Source organism: Cydia splendana, chromosome 2 (assembly GCF_910591565.1).
Source record: "Cydia splendana chromosome 2, ilCydSple1.2, whole genome shotgun sequence".
Lineage (NCBI taxonomy): Eukaryota > Metazoa > Arthropoda > Insecta > Lepidoptera > Tortricidae > Cydia > Cydia splendana.
Genome location: NC_085961.1, coordinates 588,379 through 600,414, shown reverse-complemented (window position 1 = coordinate 600,414; position 12,036 = coordinate 588,379). Strand labels below are relative to the sequence as shown.

At 36.5% G+C, this 12,036-nt stretch overlaps 1 protein-coding gene and 1 non-coding gene across 4 annotated transcripts in view; both read right to left on the bottom strand.

The window, feature by feature from the left end:
- Window positions 1–4,478, bottom strand: part of LOC134801598 (uncharacterized) — a 77,106-nt gene extending 72,628 nt beyond the window's left edge. For 2 of the 3 annotated variants that reach the window (XM_063774225.1, XM_063774231.1), the window contains exon 1: window positions 4,258–4,477. The gene's annotated coding sequence lies outside the window, so the exon portion shown is untranslated. Of the gene's footprint in view, window positions 1–4,257 lie in introns of all 3 variants that reach the window. The other variant, XM_063774219.1, reaches the window with a different exon arrangement.
- A 5,411-nt stretch (window positions 4,479–9,889) lies between these two features.
- LOC134806189 (5S ribosomal RNA) lies at window positions 9,890–10,008 on the bottom strand. Its single transcript, XR_010146484.1, has one exon. It is a non-coding gene; the product is annotated as a 5S ribosomal RNA (ribosomal RNA).
- Window positions 10,009–12,036: the final 2,028 nt, after the last annotated feature.

Genomic DNA, 12,036 nt, shown 5'->3' with positions numbered 1-12,036 from the left:
AGCCTCAACCCAATCCCATTTAAACAAGACTCACAGGGCACAATGATCAGATCGGATTGTGTAACCTACGATTGTTCCGAGTTTCACTATGAGGCCATTACTCATAGGCTAGTCTCTAAACGTATGTGATTACAGTTACGACATTTTTAGGAAGTACACAGGGCATTTACAATGGTGTTTGCAAACGTTTGAGGTGGATGGGATGTAAAGATAAGTTTGTTATGAAGTTAGGTAGAGTTTATAATGGATTGGGGATTATTGGTTTTCAGAGTAGATGGACCGGTGAAATCGCTTGCTAAGTGCTGAAAGAGGATTGCCGTAGATCCACTGTGAAATGGGAGATCGAGAGGGCTGAACGAAACTTAACTACAAGCATAATACTAACTCGAACGAAAACTAGATATAGATATTTATGCTAGTGATAATTATAAATATTATAATTAATGATTCGGCGTTTGCTGTCACTGTTGTTATGTTTAAGATTAGTAATCATAAACATTAGCTCATCATGAAGCTATATTAGGTACTTACATGTTCACAACTAATTGAAGTATTGACATTACATTACATTCAATGAATGATAATGCTAAAATAAATTTGATTTGCTCGAAAATTTCTTACACGGAATATAAACGCCAAAGAACCCGGAAGAAATAGTATACTACACACTCGGAGTATATTCAAGGTACCTACTGCCCTTCACAGCCAAGCAATAGACTGGGTTCAATTTTACTGTTTCACACGAACTCACAAAAGGTCTTCAAAAACAAAACACTTTCGGTTGGGACCGTAGGCGGAGTCCTTTGACCTCGCAACCAGAGCAATTGTACCGTGTCAGTTATAAATTCCTGGTATCTTTGAATAGGTATTGTGAGGCTGGGAGCCGTGGGAGACAAGCGTGTAAACATTGCAGAGGTATTTAGTGAGCAATCGGCCGTTAACGACGCATTAAAATGTTTTGTGACAGCTTCTTAATTGTTTCTGTCTTTGCAGAAAGTACAGCGGTATTTTTATTTATTAAGATGCATTGTTTAAAATGATCTCATTCGCTATACCAACTCAATAGGTGCTAGATTTTTCCTTGCTCTGTATACTTACGTAGAAATTTATTATAAAAAAAACCGGGCAAGTGCGAGTCGGACTCGCGCACGAAGGGTTCCGTACCACAATGCAAAAAACGGCAAAAAAGAAACGGTCACCCATCCAAGTACTGACCCCTCCCGACGTTGCTTAACTTCGGTCAAAAATCACGTTTCTTGTATGGGAGCCCCACTCAAATCTTTATTTTATTCTGTTTTTAGTATTTGTTGTTATAGCGGCAACAGAAATACATCATCTGTGAAAATTTCAACTGTCTATCTATCACGGTTCGTGAGATACAGCCTGGTGACAGACGGACGGACAGACGGACGGACGGACGGACAGCGGAGTCTTAGTAATAGGGTCCCGTTTTTACCCTTTGGGTACGGAACCCTAAAAACGCTAAAAATAAATAATGAATTTGTCAAGTGTGAGTAGGTAAAGTATCTCGTCAATATGGTTACCCTACTGTCACTAAAATTCAGGATCCGCCTATCAATCAACATTCAGACACGCGATGCACACGAAACATAATATACCTAAGTAGTACTGAATTTACTTAATGTAGGTACAGTCAACTGTAAAAATATGGGTGCATAAATTATCTCAAAAAAATGTCCCATAGCTCTTATGTCAGCGAATTAAGAACTATGGGACATATTTTTGAATAAGTTGGCTACACCCATATTTTTACAGTTGACTGTACACTATCGATAGTTATAACAATAAAAGTTAAGTATTAATTGATTGCATACTAAATAATTTTGGTTTTGCTGCGTAACGAAAAAATATACCGGTAATAAATTTGTTAAATATTAAAATAAGACTTTCTTTTAGAAAATGAAGGAAACGTAATTACAACAACTTAATTAATCCGACAATCAAACGAATTTAAACATTTTTAGCATATTTTAATAACGCGATTCACGCAGTAACAGTTATTAAATTATTATAAAATCATCTACCGATAGTAGATAGAATTAGTTTTCAACGCCCACTAATTATACACTGCGGCAAATTAAAAGAAGACTTTGTCCATGAACTGCAGTATTTGGGAGCGGCGAAGATGAGCCGAGATAATCGCTGATTAGCATATGTACGTGAATTTATTTAAGGAGTTATGCAAGGGAAAGTTGTTTGAGCTAAGCCGAGCCTTGCAAAATATATTGTTTAACGTTGCGTTGCGTGCCGGCGTGACTACATATTTGTTAGGGTTTTATTTTACTACCGTTGTGTAAGTGTTAACATAATATTGTGATAACAAAGTCATATTAGTTTTACGTTCGTCACGTAACTTTTGGAAAAGTTCAGTGTGTAAGTTTTTGTCTAACATTTAAAAATATTGTAAGATTTTCTTTGCATTATGTTGCCAAGGACATTGGGATTTGGATAAGGAATGAAGGGAAATCCTTATCAAATTAAAAATTAAGAGTACCTACTAAATATTTATATAAATAGTAGGTGAAGGCAGAAATAACAGAGCCCTGTTACTTCTGCCTTCACGTACGTTAAGAAAAGTCAATTAAAGTAACAACAAAGACCCTTTTGATCGGCGTTTCTTTCTTTATCGAATCAAATTTAGTTAAACTTACATTTGATTAGCCAATCCATGTAAGTCAGCTGCAACCTGCTACAGTTACAATTCCCTTTTAATTAATTATCAAATTACCAATTAAGTACCTTGCGAGATCCATACAAACACCATTCAGAGTTTAATTATGACATGACACTTGACATTTGTATGTTGACGCAACGCTGGCCTTAATCTACCTGTAATGGGCACCGTTCTTCAAGAACACTTGTTCCATTGATAAACAGACTCGTAAGCTATTTTTAATTGGCAATTGTATTTTATAATAATAAAATGTGTATTGTGTGCATATTCACATGCAAATAACGCACACATTCAACATGAATGAATCATTGTCTGTAAATTCTGTAATAACAACCTGATACCTATTATCTGACGCGTCGAATGATGATCCGGGACCCGGAGCATTTCCTGCAAGTCGCTTTTGGATAGGCTTAATTAAAAAAAATATTGAAGATTTTTTTTATGTATTTCTATTATGACTTAAATCCTACACTTCTAAATGGTTACTAAACTTATTAACATTGTAAGAGTTTAAAATGAACAGTTCTACCGGGTACAAAATTATCCAGAGCGCTGGTAGCCTAGCCGCCAGGCTAGGTGATTTTAACGCAAACACCCCCCCCCCCCCCCCCCCCCTGTCACTAGATCACGTGATAATTATGATATGGGTACCCTTAGATGCTAAGCAAGTCTAATGTCTTTTCTGATTAAATTTTTGAGTAATACATTATTTCGATACCAGTCGTTTTTAGGTGAAGGAAAACATCGTAAGGACACTGGATAAATTCTAATAAGGCCTAGTTGTCCCTCTGGGTTAGAAGCTTGGAAGGTCAGATGGCAGTCGCTTCCGTAAAAACTTGGGATTAGTAGTTGCCATTTGCCAAGCGGACCCCAGGCTCCCATGAGCCGAGGCAAAAAGCCGGGACAACGCGAAGAAAACGATAACCGCTATGAATCACGGGTTTTATTTTATCTAAATCCGTTAGTTTTAAGTATAAAATAGGTTAGTACCTACCAACCTACCAAATCGAGACAGTCCTCATTTTTGAGAAGTCAATATGGTCACCCTACCAATCGATCGCTCGTGTCATTTTGGAGATCACGTTTCTTTCTATTTCCGCTTTTCATATGGAAAGAGATTACATTTTTAATTGCTTTTTTTTTTCGTCCATCTGGACAGGCTAAAGCTCTAAGCCATACTGCCTTGTCATAAGTAGATTTTTTTGTCTTTTCAGTAAGTTCAATCCGGGGTAAACGTCTTCAGTAAATACTAATATTCATATATATTTTCATAATACGTTAATTGGTCATATCCATTAAACATCCATTCTCATAATTCTGTTTCATTCATTTTTAATTGCGTTGAAGCCTATTTTTACAAGACTGCCCAAAAAAAAAGAGTGTATTGTTTTCAGCGTTCATGTTTGTATGTAGGTATATATTTATTACTAAGATACCTACTTAGATTGAGCTTTGTGTTTACCTCTAGACACGACAACCTTTCATACTTTTAAGGTTGACTTTGACATCTTAGGTAGGTAGGTATTACAAGAAAAAGTTTTTTAAATAATCATAATTCTTACCTTTCCAATTGGAATCCAATAAGGCACGAACAAATAGGTATGTAAATTATAACTCACTAGACCAGTTCTAATGCAGGTAAACAATCAGAAAATTATGCAAGTTACAAAATATCCAGTCGATGGGACCGAAACCCGTTTCGGAACCTACGTGGTAAATTCCAATACACTTGGCAGAACAACAACAAAACCACACACTAAAGTTTAAAAAAAGTTAATTTAAAAACTCAAATCGTCAAAGTTTTCGATAGTTCACGAGAAACACCGTTCTTTTTTCAAAAACATCCACAATATGGCGTCTTTCTACGCGCATGCGCTGTGCGTTCGCGCCTTTCGTCGGCGAAGGAACGACTGTTGAGAACCAATCGGCGCGTTGCATTCTCCGAAGATCGGGGTAAGAAAACAAACTTTATTTTACAACTACAAAGTATAAACCAAGCCAACCTAAACCTTATTTCCTAGTTATAAAGATGCTATATTAGTTGGTGAACAGGAAATTAGTATTTGTTTTAAAGTACTACGCAAACGAGTTTGAATGGTCGTCGACTAACGTAAATAAGTATTCTCAAGCTATACATTCTCGTAAAACCGGCTTATACTTACCTTTACGATTGCCGCGCTATTTTCACTTTAATTTACAAGTGCATAAATATGATATTGGCGTGAATAACGAGAATAAATTTAAGAAGGCTTCTACTTGACTTTTAAGTTACCTTACTACGTTTGTCATAGAGTGGTTTTTTGTGTAATAGTTACTTAAGTGAATGGGGGACATGATTTTTCAAAATTGCACTTTACGTCTTTACAATTTAGATTGAAATTACTTTGGAGTTATTTGAAGAAGTTGATCACCTCAGAAGAAATGCTTTGGCCTCGCGTGGTATGTGAGGGTTGGGTCGGCTGCAGTATTTTAAGAGCGCTATTACATTTCGGCGTTGAGCGAGTTTAGGTATTTTACGCGCTGCGGCAGGTCGTGCGAGCTCAGTATGCCGATCCCTTCTACCACACTCGCACTACAATGATGGATTAAACATTCTTGATCCTTCGCGAAGCATATTGAAATCAACCATAACAACACTAACTGTACTTAACTTATAAAGTTCTAAAACTGTTATTTGGTAAGTACGAAAATACTAAACGCAGTGCAAATGTACATAGGGGCTGTTCATAAATTACGTCATCTATTTTTGACGATTTTTGACCCCCCCCACCCCTCAACACATCCAAAAATCAAGCTTCGGATGAATCTGTTTCCTCCTACGTCATGTTACCATCATCCGATGTCCAGACCCCCCCCCCCCACTCCTCCCATTTGAAACGACGTAATTTATGAATAGCCCCATACTCGTACTTATGAAGGTATATTACTCGAAAGAAATTATAGGTACCTACTCGCTTATTTACATGTTTCGTCATTGCATTTGGTACCTATAGGTTGTAAAGTTTGTATCAACGGATACCAATCAACCATGTAGTAACATGATTAGGCTCGTTTGATTCGTCTCAACAAGATCTTTGACACTGAAGATACACAGGGTCTGATGATGGAGCTGGAAGGTGGCCACGGGTACCAGTCTATCATGTAACTAAACAACTTCGTGTTTGGGCTCGTTTGATTCGTCTCAACAAGATCTTTGACACAAGACAGTACTCAGGGTCTGATGATGGAGCTGGAAGGTACCATTACCAATCAACCATGCAACTAAACCACATCGTGTTTAGGATCGTTTGATTCGTCTCAACAAGATCTTTGACACTAGGTGATACTCAGAGTCTGATGATGGAGCTGGAAGGTGGTCACCGGTACCAATCAACCATGCAACTAAACCACTTCGTGTTTAGGCTCGTTTTATTCGTTTCAACAAGATCTTTGACACAAGATAGTACTCAGGGTCTGATGTTGGAGCCGGAAGGTGGTCACCGGTACCAATCAACCATGCAACTAAACCACTTCGTGTTTAGGCACGTTTTATTCATCTCAACAAGATCTTTGACACAAGGTAGTACTCAGGGTCTGATGATGGAGCGCGAAGGTGGCGACGGGTACCTGTCTATCATCATCAGCTCCATCATCAGACCCTGAGTAGTATCTTGTGTCAAACATCTTATTGCGACGAATCAAACGAGCCCAAACACGAAGTGGTTCAGTTACATGGTAGACTGGTACCCGTGGCCACAGTCCAGCTCCATCATCAGACCCTGAGTACTAACTTGTGTCAAAGATCTTGTTGCGACGAATCGAACGAAGCCAAACACGAAGTGGTTTAGTTGCATGGTTGATTGGTACCGGTGACCACCTTCCGGATCCATCATCAGACCCTCAGTACTATCTTAAGTCAAAGATCTTGTTGAGACGAATAAAACGAGCCTAAACACGAAGTGGTTTAGTTGCATTGTTGATTGGTACTGGTGACCACCTTCCGGCACCATCATCAGACCCTGAGTACTATCTTAAGTCAAAGATCTTGTTGAGCCGAATCAAACGAGCCCAAACACGAAGTGGTTTAGTTGCATGGTTGATTGGTACCGGTGACCACCTTCCGGCTCCATCATCAGACCCTGAGTACTATCTTGTGTCAAAGATCTTGTTGAGATGAATAAAACGAGCCTAAACACGAAGTGGTTTAGTTGCATGGTTGATTGGTACCGGTGACCACCTTCCGGCTCCATCATCAGACCCTGAGTACTATCTTGAGTCAAATAAATACATATAGAATGTCAGGTCGTATCAAATATTTTTAATCCTGTCCGGTAGTTTATTAAACTGAACCATTATAAATTATAATACTATAAAAACAGTGCTAGGATCAAAGTCTCTCGTTACGGTTTACACGCACACAGTATAGCGTTTTACACGGCGCCCGCCGCACACAATGATAAAAAACCTCGTCGTCGCCGTTGAAAATGTGCGGAGCCGACCGACACACGTCCTGCCTCTACAAGCTCTGCCGCGGCACTGAGCTGGCGCAGCGCGCGTCATCGGTAATATAGAGTAGTTTTCAAAAAATTGCCAAAAAATTATAGTAGAATTTCATAAACACTAATGTATACCAACAGTATAAGCAAACGTTGCAGATTGCTTGAGTATGAAAATGACTTCGATATTAAGTAGATTTTCGTAGGAATTGACACTTGTTTCGGAGAGAAAATCGAGTTCGTTTTACTTTGATTTTCTCTTTCTCAAAGGTATGTAGGAAAAATATAGTTTGATATGCCTAAAGTACAGGGTATTAGTAATACAAAATAGCCAGGTTTAGCAGAGTAAAATTCTCAACATTTCCAAATAAGAGCTCGCCATTCAGTGCTTCACGGGGTTTTTCGGAAACGACCATCAGAAAAAAAATCATTACTAATTTAATAAGTCCTTTTTCTAATATTTACAACGATATTTATAAAGATAAGAAGACGCTTTTACTGGAACAAGTACTCATTGTTTCTAATAATGAGCGCAAAGTCCTGAATTTCGTCGACTAGTATCATCAATTTTGCATTATTTCGACTTTTCTTGTAAGAGCGCTCTTAACAGCTACAGGTAGGTAGGTAGGTATAGAGATACCTAAATATTTTCGAATGACGTAATTGTTATTTTCACGCTTGTTCCCAGACCTCAGTTATTAAATCTTCTTATGGTAGGTAGTCATAGTCTCATAACTCTCAAAGTCATCATCTATCCGTCCTACTTAAATGGTAGAATACAAAGGGTCGATGTGAATGGACAGCGATCACCTGGGTCATTGGTCTCTATGGGTGTACCACAGGGATCAATATTGGGGCCTTTCCTGTTCCTTATCTACATAAATGACTTGCCATTCCTTGTTAAGACCCACCATGATATGAGACGACACCTCACTTATTTTCAAAGTCAAACGACAGCAACAAGCTTACAATGATGTAAACAATGCTATTTCAAAAGTAGTAAATTGGTTCAATGTTAATAATTTACTGTTAAATGAGAAAAAGACTAAATGTATTAAGTTTGTCACTAGTAGTAACGTAAGGCATGTGCAAACAAATGTCATTGTGAAGGATGAGGAATTGGAATTAGTTGATAGTACAGTTTTTCTTGGTATAACTTTAGATTCTAAACTCCAGTGGGGTCCCCATATTGCTACTCTTTCGAATAGACTGAGCTCTGCAGCTTCTGCAGTGAGCAAAATCCGTCAGTTAACTGATGTGAAAACAGCTCGATTAGTATATTTTAGTTACTTCCATAGCATTATGGCATATGGTATTTTACTGTGGGGCGGTGCTTCAGAGATAAATACCATTTTTGTTCTGCAGAAGAGGGCTATTCGAGCAATATACAAAATGAACCATAGAGACTCACTTAGAGATAAATTTAAGGAAATTGACATAATGACAGTGCACTGTCAATACATTTATGAGAATATTCTGTATGTACATAAAAATATTGTAAATTTTAGGAAAAATTGTGAAATTCATAATATTAATACTAGAAATAAACATAAGCTCGCAGTGCCCTTCACTCGGCTCCATAAAATTAAAAAATCATTCATGGGTAATTGTGTAAGAGTTTATAATAAACTTCCAAACCATATTACTGAATTATCTATTAATAAATTTAAGAATTATGTAAAGCGTAAACTTATTTCTAAAGCTTATTATACCACACAAGACTACATGAATGATATTACAACGTGGGATTAATTGTTATTCGAAATGATTATTTATTTATTAGGTATATTTGATTATTGATGAGGAAATGGATATTCCGATGTAATACTATCTACTTCTTTTGTTACTTATGCTTTTTTTTTGACATTTAGATTTTATTCTAGAAATTCTAGACTAGTATTTTTTTATACAATCTTTTTAATGTTTGACGATCCTTTTGTGAAATTTTTAGTGTTAAATTTGATATGTATAATAATCCAATTTTATTATGGAATAATATTAACATCAATAAATTGCTCTGATAATGAGATTAAGATTAATTACGATTCATAAGAGCTTGTTGCTAGGCCTACATGAATAAAGTAAATTTTGTTTGTTGTTTGTATGACGTGACTTCCTGAGCACCTAAGGTGTAAAAATTGGGTGTCGCTAGTAGAATGCTAATGAGGGGAAAGGGTGTTAGAAGTGTGAATATTAGTTCAACGCGTGGATATAATAATAACTATTAAATTAGACACGATAAAACAGGTTTTACTACTACTCCTTTTCAAAATCCAATCAATCGTGCCAAAGTAGGTTCCGATGTAAATACGTTATCCTCGTGCTAATAATATACCCGAACAAGCGACAGTTTCCAAAAGTGTGGTACGAAAAGTGAAACTTGAGCGTTGTGAAGGTTTCACGGCACGAGAAACAAACTATGGGTGTCCATGGTTGGTAATAACTAATAAGTTGGTAGGTATAAAATGAAACGGGACCACATGCGGATTATTTTTATTTAAGTGTTCTTATTCATTTGCTTTTAGACGAAGGAAAACAGTTGAGGAAACCTGCATAAAACATCATACATGTGTGAAGAAATGTAAGACTGTGTGTGACACCCTCATTCAGCAGTTTAGCACCAGGCTAGTGTGTAAACTAATAACCTACAGATAGACAGTCCTACAGTACTTAGTACTTACATATAATAAGCAAAAAATAAAAATATTCAGTAGCAAAAAGCCAACGACACGAGGTGTTCCCAGGCGGTCACCCATCCAAGTACTGACCTCGCCCGACGTTGCTTAACTTCGGTGATCGGACGAGAACCGGTGTATTCAACGTGGTATGGACGTTGGCGACTATCGTTGCAAATATTCCGTACACTAACATTCAAAGCTAAATAGTACTTTTAAAGAGTAACTAGATGTCGCTGTCGACCAAAGTGGAGATTTACGCCTCATCCGTAGCGCCTAAAACAAAAGAATTTCACTAGATGGCGTGTGACGATAAGGAGATGAAAAATAGAATGAACAGTTTTTTTGGCTCTTTGACGTCATATGGACGCCATGAACGTCTAAAGACATCGTAAGTAGTTGTAGCGCCACAGCGCCAAGAACGCTTATAAGTGTTATTTCGCGCAAGATAGGGTTTAGATATTGGCTTTCATAAAATTTTGGCATGCAATCGTCATTTTATGAATTATGTTAAGATAAAGTAGTGTCACCACCATATGTCACCACTGTCAATAGCCAAAATGAGAATACACAATTTCTAAACATTAAATGTAATTGTGAAGTGTCGCTACAATGTCAGGGACAATGCATCTCTTATAAATAAAACAAACTTCTTATTTCATAATAGTAGAAGTATAATTCATCCAAATGTAAAACTAATATAAGCGCCATCTATATCCCAGCACGCAAATAAATTGAGATCAAGCCAATATACAACTACACCTAACAATATCTATACGTTAAATATATAAAAACGCTATAATTTGTACTAACACTATTCAATAAATATATTTATATTATAATATGAATAATACTTCAGTTACGATCGGAATTTCAATACAATTTTGTTTCAATCTGTCCACATTTCAAAATACAATTCAAATCGAAAGTAACTCAGAACCACCATGACGAAAGAACACTTTGTTTGAAAAGCGATAATACACCTTAGTGCCAACAGTTTATGGTTCATATTAGCCTTAACGTGACTTCGGGCACTGGAAGTTCAATTCAGTATGTTGTGGACAGACAATCTTTGGAGACTAGGAGCTATGTTCTTAAGTACACTTTCTAATATTATTCTAAGCACGTTCAAATGTTACATATAACAAACTAGAATGCTCTCAAAACTACAATTGCATTTTCAAAAATCTTTATCCAGTAATTTACACTAAATCTGGTGCAAAACGAATAAGTAGTATAACAATATGAGGAACACACGAAGCAATACTAAAGTCGTGTCGGGTATAATAGTGCAAAAAATAACCAGCTGAAATAGATAGGACCGCCATAGGTAATATAGTTATTACTTGGTACCTAACTAGGTTGTCAGCGCCATCTAGAAAGTTTCTTGAGCTAACTTACTATTTTTCTCCACTATACGCGTCTTATATGCTTTGACTAAAAAATTTAATTAAAAGCCCGAATATTATTAATCTGTTATCTCTGCGTGACAGAAAAAGTTAATAGAAACTTATACTCCAAAATCTACCAAGACGAATCCAATTCTATTTTGTCTGAGATAAGATTCAAAATACAACGGCACGCCTTTTTTGGGTCTCTGGGCGGCTAGAGGTTGTAAGCGGTGTTTTCTTTTCAAAAGTTAGTTTCGAGAGCACACTAAACCTAACCACTATTAAATTCATGTCATTTTAGATGGCTATAAACAGACCTTAACATTACAAAGAATATCAGAATCATTAATAATACTTCCAAGTAGGGTCTGTACAATTTTAATTAGACTAGACCAAATGAAGGGCCCTTTTTAGGACCTAAGTTTAATTCTACTCGAAAACTCTAGGTTTATACAAGTCTAACATTTATATTTTTGGACCATAGTTTAAGGCTCAATATACTAATTATTCCATTCTGTATAGCCAGTAACTGTAATGAGCTGCTGACTCTACCATTTTTACAGTCCCATTAAATACATTGTAAACAGACAAGAGTTCAAAAATATCTAAATACCGCCTTGCCAATACTCATTGTGTGTGGCAAAGCGCATATAAATGAATATCTGTAAAAAATATAAATAAAGAAAAATCTAAATAAATATATAAAATAACAACAATTCAAGAGATTCATTTTCTCATAATTGTGACGAAATTTCATTTTAGCCTCTTTTTAATTTTGAAGGAGATTCATAAAATAATTT